A 22345-nucleotide genomic window follows, 5' to 3' on the forward strand; every position below is an offset into this window, starting at 1 on the left:
TGACGTTTATAACTTGCAAGATCACAACTGAATGGGATAAAAGTGATCTTAAAGGAGATATTTCTGGTGTGACATTAAATTCTGTCCTGAAGTTGCAACTTGACCTAAATAAATAAATGAATGAATAAAAAAACCAGAAATATATAAACGAAACATTTGTCAAAGACAAAAGGTTTATGCAAAATATACACTATTGAAAATAGTATTTGTATATATAAATTATATATATATATATGTGTGTGTGTGTGTGCGTGTGTGTGTCAAACAACATCATAACATTATGTTTCATAATAAAAAAATTTGTTCAAGAACAAATAATTTGGGTGCATAATTTTTGCAATTGGAGAGATGCCATCGTGACATGCATCATTATCAATACTATATGTAAATCTTTATGCATATGTATTATTATTATTATTATTATTATTAGTTGTTGTTGTTGTTGTTGTTGTTGTTGTATATGTAAATGTATAGTGATACGTATTATTATTATTTTCCCAAGATTAAAAGAAATAGAATAAAGGGCTTATACTAAAGGCAGAGAACGGCCCTGAACATATATCATACATAATAATAAACAGAATCTAATACTTACCATTACCGAGAAACGACAGTCACCCATTTAAGAAACTGACCCAAGCCGCGACGTCGTCTGTCGATTTTTTAACTGACAGAACGAAAGACCTTGATGTAAACAGCGTGAATGGAAGTGAACCAAACTCCGCCTTCTTCCTCCTCCTCCTTCAGCAGCTGAACCTCCTTCGTCAGATGCGGGATGAATGAAAACAATAAATCTCGCTGCGACTTCAAAGAAGAAGCGACGACCCTTTACTCCCTAAGGGGCGGAAGATCTGGAAAGAAAATCCTGGGAGGGAGGAGGCAATTTTCTGAATTCTCCTCTCTATCTCTCTCTCTCTCTCTCTCTCTCCGTCTATCTCTGTCTCTGTCTCTCTCTCCGTCTTTATATCACTCTGCCTTTCTACCTCTCTCTCTCTCTCTATCTTCCGTCTCTCTCTCTCTCTCCGTCTCTCTCTCTCCCCCTCTCCCAGTCTTTCCACCTTTCTCTTTCTCTCTCTCCGTTGTTCTATCTCTCTTTCTATCTCTCCGTCTCTCTATTTATCTATCTATCTCTCTCTCTCTCTCTCTCTCCAGGAAGATGCCTGTTAAAAGGTTTGTCAAGCAATAGGCGGAAGAATAATGCGAATATGATAAGCAAAACCTCTCTCCCTCTCTCTCTCTCTCTCTCAGGTATAAAAAAAGAAGAACGCCTGTTGTAACATAACACACCGACTGACTGACATGAATACTTATGCAGAATCCTATAGTGTGGTGCATTGGGATTGGTTAACATATTCTCTCTCTCTCTCTCTCTCTCTCTCAGGTAACAAAAACGTTAGCCTGTTGTAACATAGCGCACTGACTCATATGTATGCCTATACAGAATTCTGTGGTCTAATGTATTTGGATTAGTTACCATTCGCCCCCTTCCTCAAACCCCCACCCTCTCTCTCTCTCTCTTTCTCTCTCTAAAAGCTATTTACTTTTCACTATGCAATTCCCCGCCTTATTTCCTCCCTGAAAGAACCATCTCGCATTGCGAAACAGGACGGAATGCAATCAGCAAAGAGGGCGCGGCGCAGTCCCAGCTGCCGAATCAGGAATTGATAAAACAATAAAACGCAAAAAAACAAAAAAAACAAGTCAAATTCACCTGGTAAGAAATCTGAAATCTTAGGCTGGAGGTATAAGAATTCTGGCGTGACCCTCTGGATTCTGTCTAACCAACCAAGAGAAGTCTTGCGGTTAGTTTGATAACCAACCTTGATAACCAACCAGGAAAAGTCTTGCGGTTGGTTTGATAAAGTCGACTTCATGCCAGCACAGGCTCTTTCTGTAAGTGAAGAAAGGCATGAGAGGAATTGAGGTCTGATGTGGAGCTCTGAATTCGGTCTAGCCAACCGAGACGACGGTCCCTCTGGTTGGTTGGGTTAGATTCAGCCGGTTTCATGCCAGCGTGGGTCATTAGCCTAATCTTGCCTGTGTACACTATCTTAGTTTAACCAAACCATTAAACTGATTAACATCTCTCCTAGGGCTGTTGGCCTGAAGGATTAGATATTCTTACGTGGCTAGGAACCAATTGGTTAACTATCAACGGGACCTACAGCTTATTGTGGGAGCCGAACCACAATATATCAAGAAATTAATTTCTAATAACCAAAGAAAACTTCCTCTGATTCCAGGTCGGCAGAACGGGTAAGCGAACTCGGGACTATCGAATCGGTCAGTGAGCACGTAAACCACTCGTCCAACGAGGAACTATCCCGCCCGTAAAAGTGTCAAGAAGAATAAAAGTTATGGTATAGATCTCTAGACTCTTCCTATGTTTGCTGCCTGCTGTGGACTCGTGGAAGAGTAGCAGATAAAGCAGGTACTCTCTCCCCACCTAGCTGTCCAACCCCTTTGACGTTACCTTTGCTCCATTGTTAGCTCTCATGGAAGAACAGATCCTTCAGGTGAGTCTAGAAATGAGATTATCTTTCGTTCTCCCTCTCTTCCTTCGTGCCTAGGCTTGGAAAGGACGTCAGGTTGAAAGAAACAGCGCCTATTGCCATGTAAACAACTGTTCCAGTTCAAAACTGGAGTTTTGCCTTTGCAACGGCACCTTTCTCCGAGTTTAATCTCATCTGATTACGAGTTGCGGAAAATGGATAGACAAAGAGGACTGGTGCAGAACCCGCTGACACATTAAAATCTCTGTCATAACTTCCCCAGGGGACAAGTGGTCAATTAGCCGACACCTGTGCACTAGTAAGGTTCCGGCACTTCTAGTATTCCTCGTCTGACAAGTGGTTCACGTGCTTGCCTACCGATTCGGCAACCTATCAGTCAACGGTGCGTCTGATTTCTAGAACGCCAGGCTACCAGGACGCGACGATCAAACCTCTGGACTTTCATCTCGCCCATGAAAGAGCAGAATCGATACTAAACAACTTTCATCATCTGGGATTAATACTCTCAGTTCAAAACTACCTGTCGGATTAAGAAGGTCGTCATCCCTAATCCGGGATTTTGTTATCAACGCTAATTGAAAGGGATTTCGCTCCTTCTCCTCGCTAACCTTGGGCTATATTGAGGGATTAGTAAATGATTAGATTTATAAAGGACGTAATTTAGATATGTGGAAGATCAATGATTTTATCTAAGAGATTCTGACGTCTTCACACTGATATATATATATATATTGTGTGTGTGTATATATATATATATATATATATATATATATATATATATATATATATATATATTTGTGTGTGTGTGTGTGTGTGTGTGTTTATATATATATATATATATATATATATATATATATATATATATATATATATATATAAATAATCGTGACTTTTCTTTCTCTTACATTTTTCCTGGCCAAAATTGTGACTTTTTCTGTGACTTTTTCCTAGACGCAATTTTGACATTTTTGTGTGACCTATTCCCTAGCCAAAATAATGGTTTTTTTTCCTTTCCAAAATTGACTGTTTTCCCCTGTGACTTTTTTCCTACCCAAAATTGTGATTTTTTTCCAAGCAAAATTTGACTTTTTTCCTAGCCAAAATCGTGACCTTTTTTTTTCTGTAACTTTTTTCCTACCCAAAATTTACTTTTTTCCTACCCAAATTCGTGATATTTTATTCTGTGGCTTTTTCCTAGACAAAATTATTACTTTTTTCTGTGACTGTTCATAGCTAAAATTGTGACTTTTTTTTTTTTTTTTTGCCTGTGACTTTATTACCGGTCACTAGGCAAACACAGGTGAGAAGGTTGAATGGACGAATGGTCTATTAGGCGACATTTAATAGTACAGCAGTTGAATAGTTCTTGAGGGAGACAACTGCTGAATGAAGAAGTACACGAAAACGGGCAATGACTGGTTATCTATTGCTTGAGAAATGATTTTGAAATCACTAGACAGAATATTACGTTTACTTTTGACTGTATGGTTGCGTATTGCAGACAATTCCCTTCCTGGATAAAGCAAATCCTTTTTGTGTAAATTCTGCAGAGTTCAAAGAATTTTAATATTCTCTACCTCTCCCTCTCTCTCTTTCGTCACCTAAAAAAACGAAACGGTTTCTATCTACGAGTCAGGACGTGTAAAAAAAATAATGATCAGCGATTTCTCTTTGATCGTTTCCAGGAGACCGTCGAAGAATACTGTAGAAATCGATTATATTCTTTCTCTAGATATATTTGTAAGGACGGGACAAGACAAAGGTTGGTGGAAATAGTAAACGCGGTTTTAAGCCTCACTGTTTAATGTATTTTTCGCAGCCTTTTTTTTTATTTGTATTTATTTTCTTTAACTGGCCTCAGGTCATGACCCAGTGACCTGTCTTTCTAGTAGTTTACAGAATACAGGTAAAAGTCACGGGGAAAAAAATCTAAAATAAGCTTTCATAGATAATGACCCCCAAGGAATAAAGTGTTGTCGGCAAATCCACGGCGTTTATCCTACAAGACAGAGAGAGAGAGAGAGAGAGAGAGAGAGAGAGAGAGAGAGAGAGAGAGAGAGAGAGAGAGAGGACTACCTTCGCACATGCGCAAAGAATGCCTGAACGTGGAACCTATACGGAAATTCTTCTGAGGAATCATTAAAATGTTGCAACGAAAAAGTTAGAAAAAAATATTTCGTCGGTAGAATGAAAATGCTCATTATCGCTCAACACTTTTTTTTTTAGCGACGTTGTTTTTTATCTGGATCAAGTAGAGGAAATTAAAGATTTAGAACTGTTACATAAGTATTCTAACTTCCCATAATTTCGCGAGCAATTAAAAAAAGACTAAAACTACGACAAATCTTTTGTTCAACTTTTTTCATCTGCTTACAGGGAAACGATTCATATTTGAATGGTTATTTTTGTCAGGGTGAACTTACACGGCGTTACCACATCTTGAGCCACTGATCCCTACACAAACCTAAGGTGCGTCCACACGGTCGAGCAATGGCCTACGGACAAACATTGTTACCAATTAACAATTGTCTGCCGGTCTTTACCTTGTGAGCAGAGTAAAAACAGTGGTATACAACCTCATCTGGTACCGCTGTTTGTTGCCAGATCTACTTCCATCGTTTCAACGTTTATGACGTCATCCTGTTTTGCCTATGATATGACAACAATGTTTATCTCTCTGCTCACCGTCATTATCAATTCCAATTCTTTTACAACGTTCAAAAATGCACGCAACTCCTTCATTGATTTCTAGACTCTTACTATACCTGCCAAGCACTGGGGCAACTAAGGCCATTCAGCGCTGAAACGGAAATTAACAGTAAAAGGTTTGAAAGGTGTTACAGGAGGAAAACCTCGCAGTTGCGCCATGAAACAATTGTTAGAAGAGGGTGGACAATAAATGGAATAAAGAGGATATGAATGGAGGTACAGTAATAGGAATGAAAGGGGGTTGCAGCTAGGACCCTAAGGGATGCTGCAAAGAACTCTAAGTAATGCCTACATTACACCGCATGAGGTGCACTGACGACACTAACACACACGCCGCCTCCCTACGGGGATTAACTCCCTGAGCAAAAAAAAAAAAACACGGAATAAAAGGTTCATTTCCTGGTGCACTGAAAAAAATTACTGTAATTTAAATCTCTTATATTTATTTTATATTTGTCTGACTTTCCGTTAGTTCCCGTTGCTATTCTTGCAACTGTTGCAGAAGAAGCGACTAAACAACACAGACCACAGTTGGCGAAGAAGAATATCTTCTTATATTCATCGCGATGAACCTCAACCATTATATACGATTAAGAAATGTCTAGTGGAGAACGTAAATTGTAAAATTTACTACGTAAATATATTGCAAAGTCATTAATGTAACACTTCATATTAACGTTAAAATAAAAAAAAAAATACAACTTTATCTAAATAAATTACACTATTAATAAAATTTAAAATATGTAATTTGTACAATTCACTGTGTTAATATAGCGTAAATCATTATTGTAATATGTTAATATCAAGGCCATAGCATTTTAAAAAATGTACCTAATATCTAAATGAAATTGTGGCTAAACCACACATTATATTACTCTTACTAATACTTTACTTTCTTAACTATTCCCTAATCCCTTCCATGGTTAGCTATCTAACTGCACTCATTCTTCTTTCACCATCTTACCTTAAAGAAAATGCTTTCTTCATCTGAAAGATCCACTATCATCCTTTATTTTCTTCAACCAGTATCATCAGCCTAACATATCCAACTATTCTCTTTTTTTACCGTTCGTATGGCGTTTTAACGTTGCATGGAACCAGTGGTTATTCAGCAACGGGACCAACGGCTTTACGTGACTTCCGAACCACGTCAAGAGTGAACTTCTATCACCAGAAACACTCATCTCTCACTCCTCAATGGAATGGCCGAGAATCGAACTCGCAGCTCCAACTGTTCTCTGTTCATTATCTCAAGAGAAATAAAGACCAACACTCCCCCTAACCTAGGTGGCCCGAATGTGTTTCCCGTAATAAATAAACTGTGATACTGTTTCAGCACTCGGACTAGTTCGAAGACCATGCATTGTTTGACTATTTTCATCTTTAAAAGGTTGTCATTCTTACCACTTCGTCAAATTTTTAAAATATCAACAAAGCTATGGCTGTCAGCTCTCTCCATACCAAACTAAGAAGATACTATCAAAGTGAACGCTCGCAGCGACTGAACTACCTTTTCAGTGTTTGCACGTGAAGGTAGAGTAATTTTATCGAGCAAAAATGAACCGTGAACTACGGATAATGCATAAAGCATGTTGATGTCCAAGAATGAAACAGACAGGCAATGCGTAGTACTCCCAAAAATATGTAACAAATGAGACCCATTAACTGATAAACTATTTACTTAAATTAGCGACTTGATCACTAACGGTCATTAACAGGGAACCAAAGGTCCATCGAGATAAAAGACTCATGGCAAGAGGTGGTCGTTACCTATACGAATGCGAAATTTTGAATAGTATGATCTGGTTTTTGGTCGGGAAAAAACATCATAATTACTAACAACCCTCCCCCAACCCCCAAAAAGGGAGATTTCGTAAGGCAATCGGTATAAGTGTGCATACATCTAAGATTACAACAACACAGTCCAGTCGACTGCTAAGCTAACCCAGAACAGTGACGTGGAGGAGTCTAGTGCAAGCACCGGTCGACGCTATGAAAGTCATAGGCCCCGTCCACACGGTCGAGCTTTGGTCGACGAACTGTGTCCGATGTGACGTCAAAAGCGGAGAAACGGCGGGAAAAGTCAGAACTTTGCCGCATTTTCTCCGCTTCTGACGTCACATCGAACAAAGTTATAGAACCAACAGTTTCAGTAAAGCTGACCCGTGAGAGACAATAAGCTTATGCCTTGGGCCATCAGCTTGTCTTTGCCATTCAGTAGACCAAGATTCAAGATTGCACTACACAGCTACCCCTACAAAACCATTACTACGCAGTTACCCAATTTGTTGAACTATGATCTTTGTGCACCATACATTTCGAATAACCTTTGTATGCCAGCAATCTTACTCATGACAGTTGCCGTAGTCTGATTAATTGGGATTTCCATTAAATGCTCAGCAATTTGTTTTCTATTTAGATCATTATCATTACCCCAAGAGGATTATTTACTTCAGTACATGTAAGTGTAATTCATTGAACCCGGTGAATACACCCACCCCAAAATAATACCCCCAGTGAGGGGCTATAGTTCATTCAGTCCCCAGCTATTTTAGTGCATATGTAAACCAGCATATTTATTTTAGTGCAGGAAGTAAAGTTCATTACTTCAGCAAATTTGATGTAATTCATTAAACCAATCCGTTTCATCGGTTTACGTTCCGCACTCCATTACACCACTAATAATTGTACCCAACATTTCATTAAATCTGTTTAAATATTACAGCATAGGTCATGTAGTAAATTAAAAATTGGCGGAGTCACTGAAGAGTTCATTAAACCATTGGAAGTTCCATAAGATCGGAGTTCCTCGCTGAACGAGTGGTTTTCGCGCTAGGCTGCCAATCCGTTGGTCCGAAGTTCGAATCCCGGCTCGGCCAACGAAGAATCAGAGGAATTTATGTCTCGTGATAGATATTCTTTTCTCGATATAGTGTGGTTCGGATCCCACAATAAGCTGTAGGTCCCGTTGCTAGGTGACCAATTGGTTCCTAGCTACGTAAAAAAAAATATCTAATCCTTCGGGCCATCCCTAGGAGAGCTGTTAATCAGCTCAGTGGTCTGGTAAAACTAAGATACTTATTTACTTAAGTGCAAGAAATACACATCAAATCAGTGTCAAAGTAGTATATATGGTTCATAAAACCCGAGATTTGTCTACGTGTAGGATATCAAGTTCGTCAGACCAGTGAAATTACAAGTATTTTACTTTCATATCTAGTAATAAAACATGGCAGAATTTGCAAATCATGAGCGTATGCACCACTCGAGCCAAGTCCTCTTCCTCCGCTATCCGCGCCAACCAGTCTTCTAGTTTTCCAAAGCGTGAATCTTGTCTCAGAAGTGGTTCTTTTTGTGATATGCTCCCTTCCAATTGGTAACTGCCACTTCAACAACTTGACAACTGATTATGTATCTACCTCGACGACCATTTTCTCTTGTCGACACCTTCCTCACCGCCACCTGCCGAAATAATCCAAAGTTGATGACTGTGTTCTTATGCAAATATAAGTTTAAACTTCCCTAACCTGAATAAGCTACCTTGAATTGAACAGTGCACAAAAATGTTAAAAGCTCAATTATCTGTCAATGATTATTAAGACAACACAGGCTCTAGATTGTAACTTACTCACTGGAATTACTTTTAAACAAATCTTAGCCTTTTAATATCTAACCTTTTATATAAAAAAAATCAAGCAAAACATTAAGACCTCTTACTTTAAAGTTTCTAATGGAAGTTTTTTTTTAAGCTACAGGCTTAAGTACTTGAGGCAGATGAGCCAGCCTTCTGACGTGGCGTGGACACAGTCCACGTCATGACAGAAATCAACTTCCCTACAAGGGGTCGGAGCCCCCTTGTAGGGAGGATTAGCTGCCCAAAAAATAAACATTTACTCACCTCATAGTCATGACGCAAAAATACGTTACCAAATTCTTCTTTTAACGCAGCCTCTGGCTGCCGTTTCTCATGAAGTGAACGGCATTCGAAGATCAACCAAATCCTGTGAAATGTATCCAAGAAAGATACTATACATCGGATTAAACTCTTAAACACAAAGTAAACATTGAATAAACGATGAATGAATGAAATAATATAAGCAAAGTACTGCAAGGTAATCAAGCATAATCAAAACCTCATATTGCCAAATCAAAGATAAGAAAAACACACCTGGGATATAATATACCAACGCTGTGAATAAACAGTCAGCCAACTTCCCAACAACGATAAGATACGAGAGTAGACTCTATAGAGAGCTAAGAACCGGCAGAGCTGTGGAACCTGAGGAAATAATCGTCACTAGACACCGCTCATCGGGTGAAACTGAAAGGTATATTAACAACACGAAACAAAAGCAATCTACTAATCCAGGGACTCCAGAAAGACGAGGTACCGCTTATGTGTTCAAATTTCTCCCGTTCAAATGCAAACTATTCCAGTTTCTTCTAGATAATATATTTGTAAGCTCCTAAACCCTCTGATATTTCACATACTCACATACTCTTCATCATTATATGTTGGAATGTGATAAACATAGGGAATTTAGAAATGTGTCTATAAATGATGTTACTGAGCAAGGTAGTTTTGTCTTGAATAATATTAACAAGTTTCCAAGGTTTTACTGGAATAGATAAAGGAGCATTGTTATAATAAATTTTTGTTGGGGATGCCTTAGCTTGCAATAAACTTTTTTTAATTTGAATTTGAATTTGACTCGGGGAAGTAAATTAACATACGATCAAGGGTTGGCCAGTAACGTCATGTATTAACAAATCAGTAAGCACTGCTACGCTACAAAGTTGAGCCTGATCATTGATGAGTGCCATGCGCAGTTGTTACGCATAAACCATCCCTCGGTACACCTAATATCTCTTTGTAATCATCCTTTATCAATACAAAACCAAATTCATAAATCTTATAAGCCAGCGCATGCGCAATCCCCGGTAAGCCTCTTAACGGAAAAAGGACTCGCGAGTATAAATCAGGAAGTCATCGGGGATCAGCGAGCAAGAGACGATCACGAGCATCGCCTTCATGCATGTTAAATTGGAAATTTAATTGAGGGATCCATCCAGTCTCCAGGATGGTATGAGTCTAGTTTTACCTCTGCGAATCTGTTCGTTTCCTACCCCGACCCCCGCCATGATGCCAAGCCTCTATCACCAACACCCATATCCCTCCACCCGACGCTCTGCCAGCCAGGTTCGTTGGAAGACGAGGAGGTTAGATTTTAGCCTTCCAGTGGTAAGATTCTCCCCATTTCGATTTATCATTCGATTATGTAAATCCAGGTCCAAAGGATAAAGCCACATTTAGATCCACTTTCAAGTTCACAGACGGAAGTCGGAGGGAGAATACTGAGTGATGTTTTATCACCTACCAGAGTTCGTCGATTTTCTTGGCTTGTTCGAGATCGTGTGTGTAAATATATCTCAAGTATAAAAGGCCAATTAAAACAGTTTTAAAACTAAGGACTATATTTCGGTGGACTTGGGATAAGGGTGGAAGCAAGTCCACCGAAATATAGTCTTGTTTTAAAAGTGTTTTAATGGGCCTTTTTATACTTGAGACGTATCCTGTTTTAAAAGAAGAGTGTATATATATATAAATATATATATATATATATATATATATATATATATATATATATATATATATATACAACATATATGTATATATATATATATATATATATATATATATATATATATATATATATATATATATATATTGTAATCATCACAGTGTCCCCATAGATATAGAGAGAACTTTTCGAAGTTGGATCTAAGGTTTTGTGGTGGCATAAGTGGCAAGCATATATCTAAAAAATGTGAAGAATTCAAGCTAAGAGGAGCGCCTCAGCGGCGTGGTTGGTATGGTATTAGCGTCCTACCTCAGTGGTCGCGGGTTCGATTCTCGGCCATTCCATTGAGGAGTGAGAGATGTGTATTTCTGGTGATAGAGGTTCACTCTCGACGTGGCTCGGAAGTCACGTAAAGCCGTTGGTCCCGTTGCTGAATAACCACTGGTTCCATGCAACGTAAAAGCACCATACAAACAAAAACAAGCTAAGAGGGCATTATGGTTACTGCAGTGAGATACCTATAATCTGGTAAAAGTTATATATGCGTGAGTGTGTTTGGATAAGTAATGTGGAGCACATTTATGGTACATAACAAAATTTTATAACGTAAGTGCAACATTCTTTTTAGTCCATCCAAAAGTACTACTCTAAATTTTCTGCTACTGAATATCTACTTACTGAACATATTTTGGTAATTCGAAATAGTTTTTTTATTTGTTTTAATTTTTTTCATTTTTGTTCATACCATATTTTTCTAGATACATTTTCTTTTTATCATATTAATATCACCATCTGTTTCATTTTGAATTCTATTTCTCCTAAAATAGAACTTCCAGTTTTTCCTTGCTTTTTGATATTACATTTTTTGCCGTGTTGTATTAGTTTTCAATAGTCCATCGTTTAATAATGCAGTTATATATGTCATATTTCCCATCCATTTTTTTTCTCATATTAAAGTTTCATACTTTTTTATTTCAACACAGGGATGTCGGGTGGTCAGTTCATATAAGAATGCAGTGACCCTGGAGATATTTTCCACGAAGCAGAAATAGTACAGTACTACGTCCGGTTTTACACAACCCCGCGAACGAACGCAGGGAGACCTTCTTTATTTCCTTCTTTCTCGGCATTCTGAATTTCTGGTAGATATCTATTCCTTTTTTTTTTTTTAACTTTCATCGTTAATTCAGTTATCCTTATTAAATTTTTAAGTGCCTCTTTGCCTGTTTCGCCCGTATTTGATGCACTTTATGACGTCAACATTTTAATGATTTCTGTTGTGGTTGCTGTCGGACGACGATGGATGAATATTTCTTCATATTAAAATAATAATAATAATAATAATAATAATAATAATAATAATATGCTTTATTTCAGCTCAGGGCCATATACATTGAATATACAAAATACAGACAGTAACATACACAATCTAGATACATAAGACATGATAAAAAAAGAAAAAGAAAATGAATAATCGGCACTTATCCACAAAATAGCTGAGGTAGCATAAAAGCTAGTAATCATAATACTGGTAATAACAGTAATAATATTGGTGAGAAAAAAAATATGCATTGAGAGTACTAATAGATAGTGCACATATTATAAAACTTATATTTCAATTAGAGACCTTAGGTGGTTACAGTAGTCAGGTCCAGAGGGCTAAATACAAAAATTGAATGTAAAAAAAAAACTATAACTTGATAGTAATCACAGTAATGATGAAAAATTAAAATATCAGCGATAAATGTAATAATGACAAAAACTGCAGATGTCAACTTGCCAATACAGAGATTTAAGTCCTTTAGGGAACAAAGGCCTCATTTTCCCATCTTTCCCACAATTTAGATCTTCTTCTTGCTTCACTCCTTAGGATGCTTTGTATGAGCGAGTTGCTGCCTGGACATTGTTCGCCTAACAATGATTTTTAAATTGTCCAGGTGGTTTTCTATGAACATGAGTGGTAGCGGGGAGTGTTTGTGAGGCGTCTCAGAATGTTATTGTGCACAACAGTGATGCGTATCATGGTCTCTCGGGTATAGTTCGTCCAGAGGGAACACCCATAGATACTGTAGCAGTACGAGCGGAAGAGCAGCAGTTTCACGTCTCGGTGACAGAAGGCAAACCTCCTTGCAATCATGTTGCCAGCTGCACATAGTTTACGACGCCTCTGTTCAATGCCTGCCGTATCTTTTAAGTCGTCGGTGATGATGTGACCCAAATACGGAAATTCGTGCACAAATTCCAGCCGATGGTTTCCGAGGAAAATTTGTGGGTCTGCAACATGCTTAAGCGATCTCGGGAGCAGCGACATGCACTGGGTCTTGGTTTCGTTGTAGATTATATCAAATTCCTCTGCATATTGACGGCAAGTGTCGATGGATCGTGGGAGACCTTGCACTGATGGGGAAATCAGAACCATATCGTCGGCGTAACACAGGTTGTTTATAGTTGTTTCATTGACGGTGCATCCGATTGAGAGTGAGTTCAGTTTGACATTCAAGGCATCTGTGTACGTATTAAAAACAGGTATGGAGAGAGAATGCCCCCTTGCCGAAGCTCGTTTAGGGAGCCGAAGGTGTAAGATAATACGTTACCCCAGCAATGTAAAATGCCAATTAGATACAGGGGTGTGCCCTTTTTATGCAGCTTCAGGTAGTTTACTCTGCCAAATGCTTTTCTCACATCTACAAAACAAAGGAAAACAGGAGAGGCATGATGATAGGTAGTAATTCAGCCATTCTTTCAGTATGTAGATGCAGGTGTCGGTTGAGTGGTTTGCTTTAAACCCGAACTGGTTGTCAGTGGTGTGTAGAAAGGGGAGAAGTCTCACTAGAAGAACCGACTCAAGTATCTTCGATGCGATCGTTGTGATTGCAATCGGCCGGTAGTTGCCAGGGTCAGCTGCATCCTTTAGCTTGTTTGTTTTTTTTTTATTCACGGTATCAAGTGAACTAAGAGTAGGGAGTCTGGAAGAACCGTGAATGATGCACGCATTGAATAGGGCAGCTAGCAAAATGTAAATTATCGGATGGAAGAATTGAAGGCCTCTGCAGGAAGACCATCACAGCGGGCGATTTATTATTAGGTAGGCTGTTTATGGCATCGCTGATGTTACCTGGCGTAATATGGTCTGCAAAATGAAATTGAATGTTGTCAGTAAGGAGGTTATCTACATCCCTTCGGGAATCTTAATCATTTATGCAATTCAGGATACTGTTGAAGTGATCGCCACTCATACTTGCGATAGCTTCGTCTCCGACTGCTTCCCCTACTCTCTGTGATAGCTTTTTAGTTTTGGGATTTAAGGACTGGATATCTTTCCAAAGACGAGGATAATCACCAGATTCTAAGTTTCTAGACATTGCATCGGCTCTTAGTTGTTTTTCATTTAACCTGCAGTGCTTAAGAGCAAGTTTGAAGTGCGCTCTCGCCTGTCTCATTAGTAATGCTGAGTGCCCTTCCCTGGGGCTACCATTTTGCCTCCACAGTAAAAACATTTATCGTGAATTTGTATACAGATCTTTAACCAAGTCATTCCATCCAGGTATATTACGAGAATTACCTTGACGAAATCTGTAGGCAGTCCTGCCCGAAGCAAGCATAGCGGAGATTATGTTCGAATAGAATTCATTCAGATTCCTCCTGTGGTGGTCATTTCTACAATTTGTGTTAGTACAAAGTAAGGCGTCTGACCGCAACCTTGTTTCCGTGGTCGCCCTATAGTATCTGGTTTTCTGTTGGTTTTTAAAATCCCAGTTTACTGCTGGTGGGCGAACAGTTAGGGGGTTCACGGTAGGGAGGGTTGGGGTACTGAATGACACCTGTAATGGGATGTGATCGTAGCCCGTTGCAAGATCATAGTGAATATTGCAGGTCATAATAGAATGATGAAGTTGTGGAGATGTGATGCAGTGGTCCAGCCAGGAGGTTGTAATAGCGTCCGCTCTATTGTGTACATATGAATAGGAGGAGGGAGGGAGGAGCATTACATCGCTAATTTGGAGAGCATGATTTTGACAGAAGCGAGAAAGTTCATTATAAAATTGTTTTGTGGGGTGAGAATTAAGGTCCCCGATTATACAAATATGATCAGCAGGAGAATCATGAATAATACTGTGTAACTCCCCTAGAATCATGCAGTAATGATCAAAATTATTGTTATTTTCCCATGGCATATAAACATTAATAATTAAGATTTTAGAGTTCCCTACTGTCACTTGAAGCCCCAGCAATCTGTCACCCCTGTAGGTCATCACCTTTTTCATATTGTCTAACGATTTGTGCCACAGGAAAGAAAGGTCCTCTTTCGGGCGACCGGCTATGATTTTGATTCTCTTAACTTTGCATCGATGAAGTCGAGAAGGTTCTGAAGTCTTCATGAATTGAATCGCAGATGGCAAGGTCATGTGGCCAGAGGAGCGTTTCTTGCAATGCAATGATGCCTTTGAAGTTTTTGCAGATCATGTTTAGAAGAGGAATGTTCCGCTTGAGGCCAAAAATATTCCAAGAGATTATGTTTAATGTATCCATGGCTACTCACGAAGATGGGAGACGAATGCGCTGATCATTTGGGTATGGGCAGTCACTCGTTTTGCTTTCATTTTCCGTTTGTCTACATTGCTAAGTATTTGTTTTATTCTACCTGACGGTTCTGCAATTGCATTTTGTTTTCGTAATACACAGTTTAGAGAGAAAGAGAGATGTGCAACTATTTTATCAAGAAGAGAGAGAGCCTGAGTTATGTGCAACTATCTGATCAAAGAGAGGGAAAGAGAAACAATACTATAAATCGATCAGAGAGATCCAATAACGGGAAAAATAAACTTTTTTTAATGTGAACCTCCTCAAACGTTAGCAGAATCCAAGAAGTGTCACTTAATTATCTTAATTGTCCACCGAAATGAGAAATTTCAGTTACCCCGCGATCCGCCGAAGCAAAACAAAAACGGTAAGCACGGGTCTTGTCTATGACGTCAATGTCTCGCACCTCGGGTTTAAACGGGCCGTCAGCTTCTCGCAAACGCCATTTCACGCGCAACTTCCCCGGAAAAGTCGGGGAGACGACGTGTTTTCAAGGCTCGCTTGCCGCTGTGTGGGGGACTCGACGACTGTCTTCACAGTTATCATTATAATTACGGTTATTCGCTGGTTTTCCTAAAAATTAAATCGTTTGTCCGCGTTGTTTTTAAATATTTTCTTTTCCGACGCGAAGGTTGTCAAGTGCTTTTATAATTCTTCTTTAAAAAATAACTCGTAAACAAAAGTCCCCGTACGCTGCCTTTTTTGTTATTAGACTCACTTGTACCCCACAGTTTGAATTGGGGGGAAAAACGGTTGTCTGTCTCCGTCAATTAGTTTTTTATTTAGCCACAAATTAATTTCCCCATATGACTGGTACTTAATTGTCATTTCAAACAAATAATAGTTCCACCGACGAAAGAACCGATCCCGGATGTTATATAAACTCGAAGAACTCGGTGGACGAGGTATCTTTAACAAAGGAGGATACATACAATTGAATTATGTGTTGTGTTCGTACGTCTGTCCGTTTATGCATGGGTTATGAACAGCATTATTATAGTATCAATATCATTTCTTTAGAAATACGACCTGGAGAAATCGACCCGATGTAGGCAGTACAGCAGGTATAAAATTTTGGTGAATCCATTACTGCGCCGGCGCGCTTGGCTGCATAAAAGTATTTCGAGATCTCACGCACAATGTATTCGGGGTTCGGGCTGCATTAAAATGTAATGTGAAGGATGAAGCTCAGAGTTTATGTAAATATTTTCGCTTACTCGGGGAGTAAGCCTACAAACCACTTTGTTGCTGTTATTGTTGTTCTTGTTGGGTGGAGGGGTAGGAAAGCCCTATGGAAGAGCCTAAAAAAGGTCTGAAGAGGTGTTTCGCGGTGAGTTACAGATACAGGAATTTTAGGATAGGACATTCATGAATTATTTATTAGAATGAAAATGTAAAAACATGAGTAATGTGCATGTCAAACAGTACGGAAAAATTATCACACCTTTATTTTCATAAACTATCCAGTCATAATTATGAAATTATTCAGTCACTAGGCCTATTCTGCTTATGACGGGGAATTCAGGTCATTTTTTAGATGGATCGATATCTTGAAAATAAACAAAACATGGAAGCTGTTCACCATGTCGAATAGTGATTCTCTCTCTCTCTCTCTCTCTCTCTCTCTCTCTCTCTCTCATTTGATCTCCCACGTAGCATTCGACTCAGTTTAAGTAAGTTTGGGTGGAAAAAACATTATACTCTAATCGACTCATCCATATTTAGAACTCGGTGTACCTACCACTTGCCGTCCATTCGTAGTCTCAAGGACATTTATTCCATCAGTTACCTGAACGATGTGTGATAAACACAGGTTTGTTCGACATGCTAAACTATAACTTGACGACGTTCGAGGCTTGAAAAAAGGTTTTATTTTGATGAGGCGAAAGATTTACAAAATTGGTTATTTACATAATCCGTTTCATGCCAGCGGATGTGAATAGTGGGTGGCTCGAAGAGCACGCACCTTAATAATATATATATATATATATATAGATATATGAAGATATCTATATATATATATATATATTATAGATATATATATATATATATATATATATATATATAATATATATATATATAATATATATCATATTATTAAATATATTTAGTTGTCCATTTACCTTTTATTCATTTGTATATTTTACATAAATGATAAATACAGAAATAGAATACGGATAAAGAAAATAAATAATGATAAAACAAAATATTCAGCATACACAAGTACACAAATAAGTAAAAATGAAATTAACAAAGACATAAATAAATAATAGATTTTAAAAAACAAGATGAAAGGGAACTAAATAGACAAAAATGCCAATATTATAAATGGATGAATGAATTGAAAGTGAAATAGAATAATAGAAAAAATAATAAGTTAACAAATGATATAAATAGATATAAAGTTATGATTAAATAAAAAAAACTATAAATGGATAAGAAATAGAGAAATTGAATATGGAAAAATCTACAATAGATAACTTTGAATAATTCATTCATTCATTAAAAAAAACATGAATGAAACACGTAAGTCAATCAATCAGTAAATATTGAAAAAAAAATATGTTAATTCAAATGGAAACATAAAGAAATAATTAGTTACTTGAGATAAATAAACTAAAAATTAATAAAGAAATAAATGTGTGTGCATTATCCTAAGTACTTATAGAAAACTTTAATGAACAAGGCGTGATCTGACCTCCAGCTTACTCTGGATGCGTGCAAGATTTTCTCCTCAAGGATAAATAAAGGGCTTCGGTGGCGTGGTTGGTATGGTGTTTGCGTCCCACCTCGGTGGTCGCAGGTTCGATTCTCGGCCATTCCATTGAGGAGTGAGAGATGTGTATTTCTGGTGACAGAAGTTCACTCTCGACGTGGTTCGGAAGTCACATAAAGCAGTTGGTCCCGTTGCTGAATAGCCACTGGTTCCACACAACGGAAAAACACCATACAAACAAACAAAACAAATCAAGGATAAATTGTAAACATTAGATTCCCAGCTTTACGTAAATCATAACGCGCTTAAAACCTATGGTCAAACAGAGCCTTGTTTCGCCAACGAAAATTAAAATAGATACGCTATATTTTATCAGAAATAATTTTTCTGTGCTGTTTAACAAGTACATTTTTTTTTTACATATTCATTTTAATAAATGAATCATAATTATCCTATCCTAAAATTCCTGTATCTTTAACTCTACACGAAACACCTTTTTCAGACCATTTGAAGCACTTCCGTAGACCTTTCCTACACGCCCCGCCCCCTAGCCACAACAAGAACAACAACAACAACGTAGTTTGTAGGCATACTCCCCGAGTAAGCGAAAATCAGTAAGTGGGCGACATCCATGAAATAAATGCTAAATAATCAGGAAATAAATAGCTAACTAATTAATCAAATGCATGATAAAAATCGCATAAATAAGAATAAAGGTTAAAAGCATAAAGACATAAATGAATAAAATTGACGAAAAGAAATATGTAAATGAGATGGATTTACAAAGTGAAATTGCAACTCGTTTACTTATTTAATTCATATTTAATCTATTTACTTATTCATTTTTCGTCTCTCCACCAGTTTTCTTTCTTAATCTATTTACTTTTAAATAATCATTTTCATTCTAATTTACCTTTCATCTCACCAATTGCCAACTGTATTAGAAGCCGGTATTCAACAACAACTGACCATATCCATGTAACTGACCTGCTAAAGGAAAAATCAACAGAGTATGACAAACCACTATGTATGGCATTTGTAGACTATGAGAAAGCTTTTGATTCTGTCAAAACTTCAGCAGTAATAAAAGCCCTTCAAAAGCAGGGAATAGATGAGTCTTATGTTAGAACACTTGAAGATATCTATACGGGTAGTACAGCAATCCTAAAACTACATAAAGACAGTGAGAAATTTCCGATTGAAAAAGGAGTTAGACAGGGAGACCCCATCTCTCCTAACTTATTCACAGCGTGCGTAGAAGTTTTCAAGAATTTAGATTGGGAAAATGTAGGAATTAACATTAATGGGGAATACCTTAACAACTTAAGATTTGCAGATGACAGTTTTACTCAGTGAATCAGGGGAGGAATTACAAAACACGATAGAAGATTTGAATAGAGAAAGCAGAAATGTAGGACTGAAAATGAATATGAGTAAAACTAAGATAATTTTCAATGAAAATGCAGAGACAACAAATAAGGGTTATGGACGAACCTTTAGAGATTGTTAATGAATATGCGTATTTAGGACAGACAGTAAGTGTTTCCCCAGGACATGAGACCGAAATTAAAAGAAGGATAAGCATGGTATGGAGAGCTTTTGGAAAACAAAATGAGATTATGAAGAGTAATATGCCACTTTCTCTAAAAAGAAAAGTATTTAATCAAATGGTCCTACCAGTATTAACTTATGCATCAGAAACTTGGAGCCTTACTAAAGCCTTAGAACAGAAGCTAGTTACAACTCAAAGAGCAATGGAAAGAATAATGATGGGAATATTACTAAGAGACAGAAAAAGAGCAACACGGATACGAGAGCAAACTAAAGTAGAGGATATTCTGACAAGAAAAGAAATGGGTGTGGGCAGGATATATAATGAGAATGTCAGATAATAGATGGACAAAAAGAATAGCAGAATGGGTCCCTAGAGATTGCAAACGAAGCAGGGGAAGGAAGAGAAGACGATGGATTGACGAGCTAAGAAAATTCGCGGGTATAGAATTGCATAGAAAGACCATAAACAGACGGGAGTGGAAGGACATGTCTGAGGCCTTTGTCCTGCAGTGGACTAGAAACGGCTGATGATTATATATGAATATATATATATATATATATATAGATATATTATATATAATATATATCTATATATATATCTATATCGTATAGTATATATATCGTATATATATATATATTGTGAGGTATAGTTCAATTGTTGAACAATCATTTGCCCATGGTGGGTTGTTGCCTCCTTACTGGTTCTTGTTTTTCTTTGGGGGAAGTTTACGTCTGTCGTCTTAACTTGAAAGTCGACAGTCGGGTTTAGTGTGGCAGAGAGTCAGGTCCTCGGCAGCATAGCAGCATGGAGGCGTTTGCAGCGGGTATACCTTACCTGTTGGGTTTGGTAGCAGGAGGATGGTTAGATGATCAAACCATGGTCATCTGTGGGACGGATTTGTTCCAGTTTGGCAGCAGATGATTCGGCCGTAATCACTTATGTGATGGATGTGTTGTTCCGGTTAGCAGTTGGTTGCTGCTTTGGCGTGTTGCGGAGATAGTCTGTCTGTGTCCATTCTCTGTGTTGACAGCTGGGTCTGTTTTTATCTCTATGGAGATTCTTTGCAGTTTTATGTACTGTGTAATGCTACCTGAATTTACGCTATTTTGATGCGGTGTGAGTTTATTTTTGCCACTGATGTATTATTGTATAATTGGTATGCTGCCTGTTTAGTATTTTTTCATACTGCCGGTTTATGGTTATTTGCTTATTATTGATGATGTATTTTTGATTTATTTATGCTGCCTATTATTTATTCAATGGTTTATGCTGCGTGGGAATTAGTTTGATATGGCTAAATTGTTTTTGAATTTGTAGTTAATTTTGTCTCCAGTTAATATTTTGACTTTACGAGTTTTTGATAATTAACTACTTGGCTATTTTTGTATTTTAAATTCATTGAACTGACTCTTTGGTTATGTTAATGTTAGTAAATTGCTTTACTTACTAAACCCGGTCCTCAACTGTATAAATGTAAATAAAAATTTTGTAAATAAACTAATATTAAGGCAATTTTTGTGATTTTGCTCTGCTCCTTCTCCTTTGTTTGTCCCTACTGCTGTCGGGCATTCCAGTTCCATTTCATTTTTTTTTCTTTAAGATCCTGCAGGACCGAGTGCGGTCCATACATATATATATATATATATATATATATATATATATATATATATATATATATATATATATTCTTATGATAATGCCTTTGCAAATTGTAACTTCCCCTCAGTATTTGTATGTCATGTCGTAGAATGTATGTCTTGTGTTCAGATTCCGCATTAAGATTAACTTAAAATTGATGTGTTCAAGTAAAAGGTTTAGAATTCACAAAATGCATAATTCCAAAGTTGAGAGATAACGCATGTGAAAAGAGAGATCTTTATACGCGTAAGCGGATGTAGCTGTCAACACATCAGCTCGTATTTGTTGACTTGTAAGTAATATGATTTGGAGATTTGGAGATGAAATGAGTACCTAGTTCCCAAAACTACAGTGACGTCACTGTTCGGTTGCCATAATCGTTTAAAATCATTTCTTTCCTGTTAAGAGATTTCTATGTTCATAAATCGTGTACTGTTAATAGTTATTAATAGTAATATCATTCTCTTTCCCTCTCGTTTGAAAAGGGAATTTATTAAGAGTTTTGCAGAAAACATCCCCCTAAAATGCTTTGACGTCATCCATTTTGCATCTTTTTGATCAGTCGTTCCCATAGAAGAGAAGGTCATTCTGATATTAAAGACAACTTACGTTGTTTGTATTGAAGCCATTCGAGCTGACCTGTCTTCCATCTCTCTCTCTCTCTCTCTCTCTTTTCCCGACCGAGGGAAATTCTAATTTTCACATCAATGTAAAGATTTTGTACTTACATGGTCACTCGTAACTTTTGGATTTATTTAATATCTTAATACCATAGTGGTTATTTATGGAATCTGAACAGACAGTATAAACGTGTTTTCGTAACGGCTCCTGTGAAAGAGTAATGTGAATTTGGAAGCTGCAATGTGTTTTACAAGTTTTAAGTGCACTTAAAAAAATATTTAAAGTCTTTAGGTACAATTATTTCATTTTATGGACATTGCTCATTTTTGTGCTCTGTATTTAATTCTTCTGAAGTATTTATTTCATGTTCTGTGTTTTTTGTTTCTATGGCGTTTTTACGTTGCATGGAACCAGTGGTTATTCAGCAACG

The 22345-nt window shown here is 37.5% G+C and overlaps 1 long non-coding RNA gene across 1 annotated transcript; it reads right to left on the reverse strand.

Moving 5' to 3' along the window:
- Positions 1–8333: 8333 nt before the first annotated feature.
- On the reverse strand, positions 8334–9524 carry LOC135195802 (uncharacterized). The gene is made up of 3 exons (XR_010310248.1): positions 9391–9524; positions 9121–9223; positions 8334–8684 (listed from the first exon to the last, which is right to left on the reverse strand). It is a non-coding gene; the product is annotated as an uncharacterized LOC135195802 (long non-coding RNA).
- Positions 9525–22345: the final 12821 nt, after the last annotated feature.

This window comes from Macrobrachium nipponense, chromosome 16 (assembly GCF_015104395.2).
Source record: "Macrobrachium nipponense isolate FS-2020 chromosome 16, ASM1510439v2, whole genome shotgun sequence".
In the NCBI taxonomy this organism is placed as follows: Eukaryota; Metazoa; Arthropoda; class Malacostraca; order Decapoda; family Palaemonidae; genus Macrobrachium; species Macrobrachium nipponense.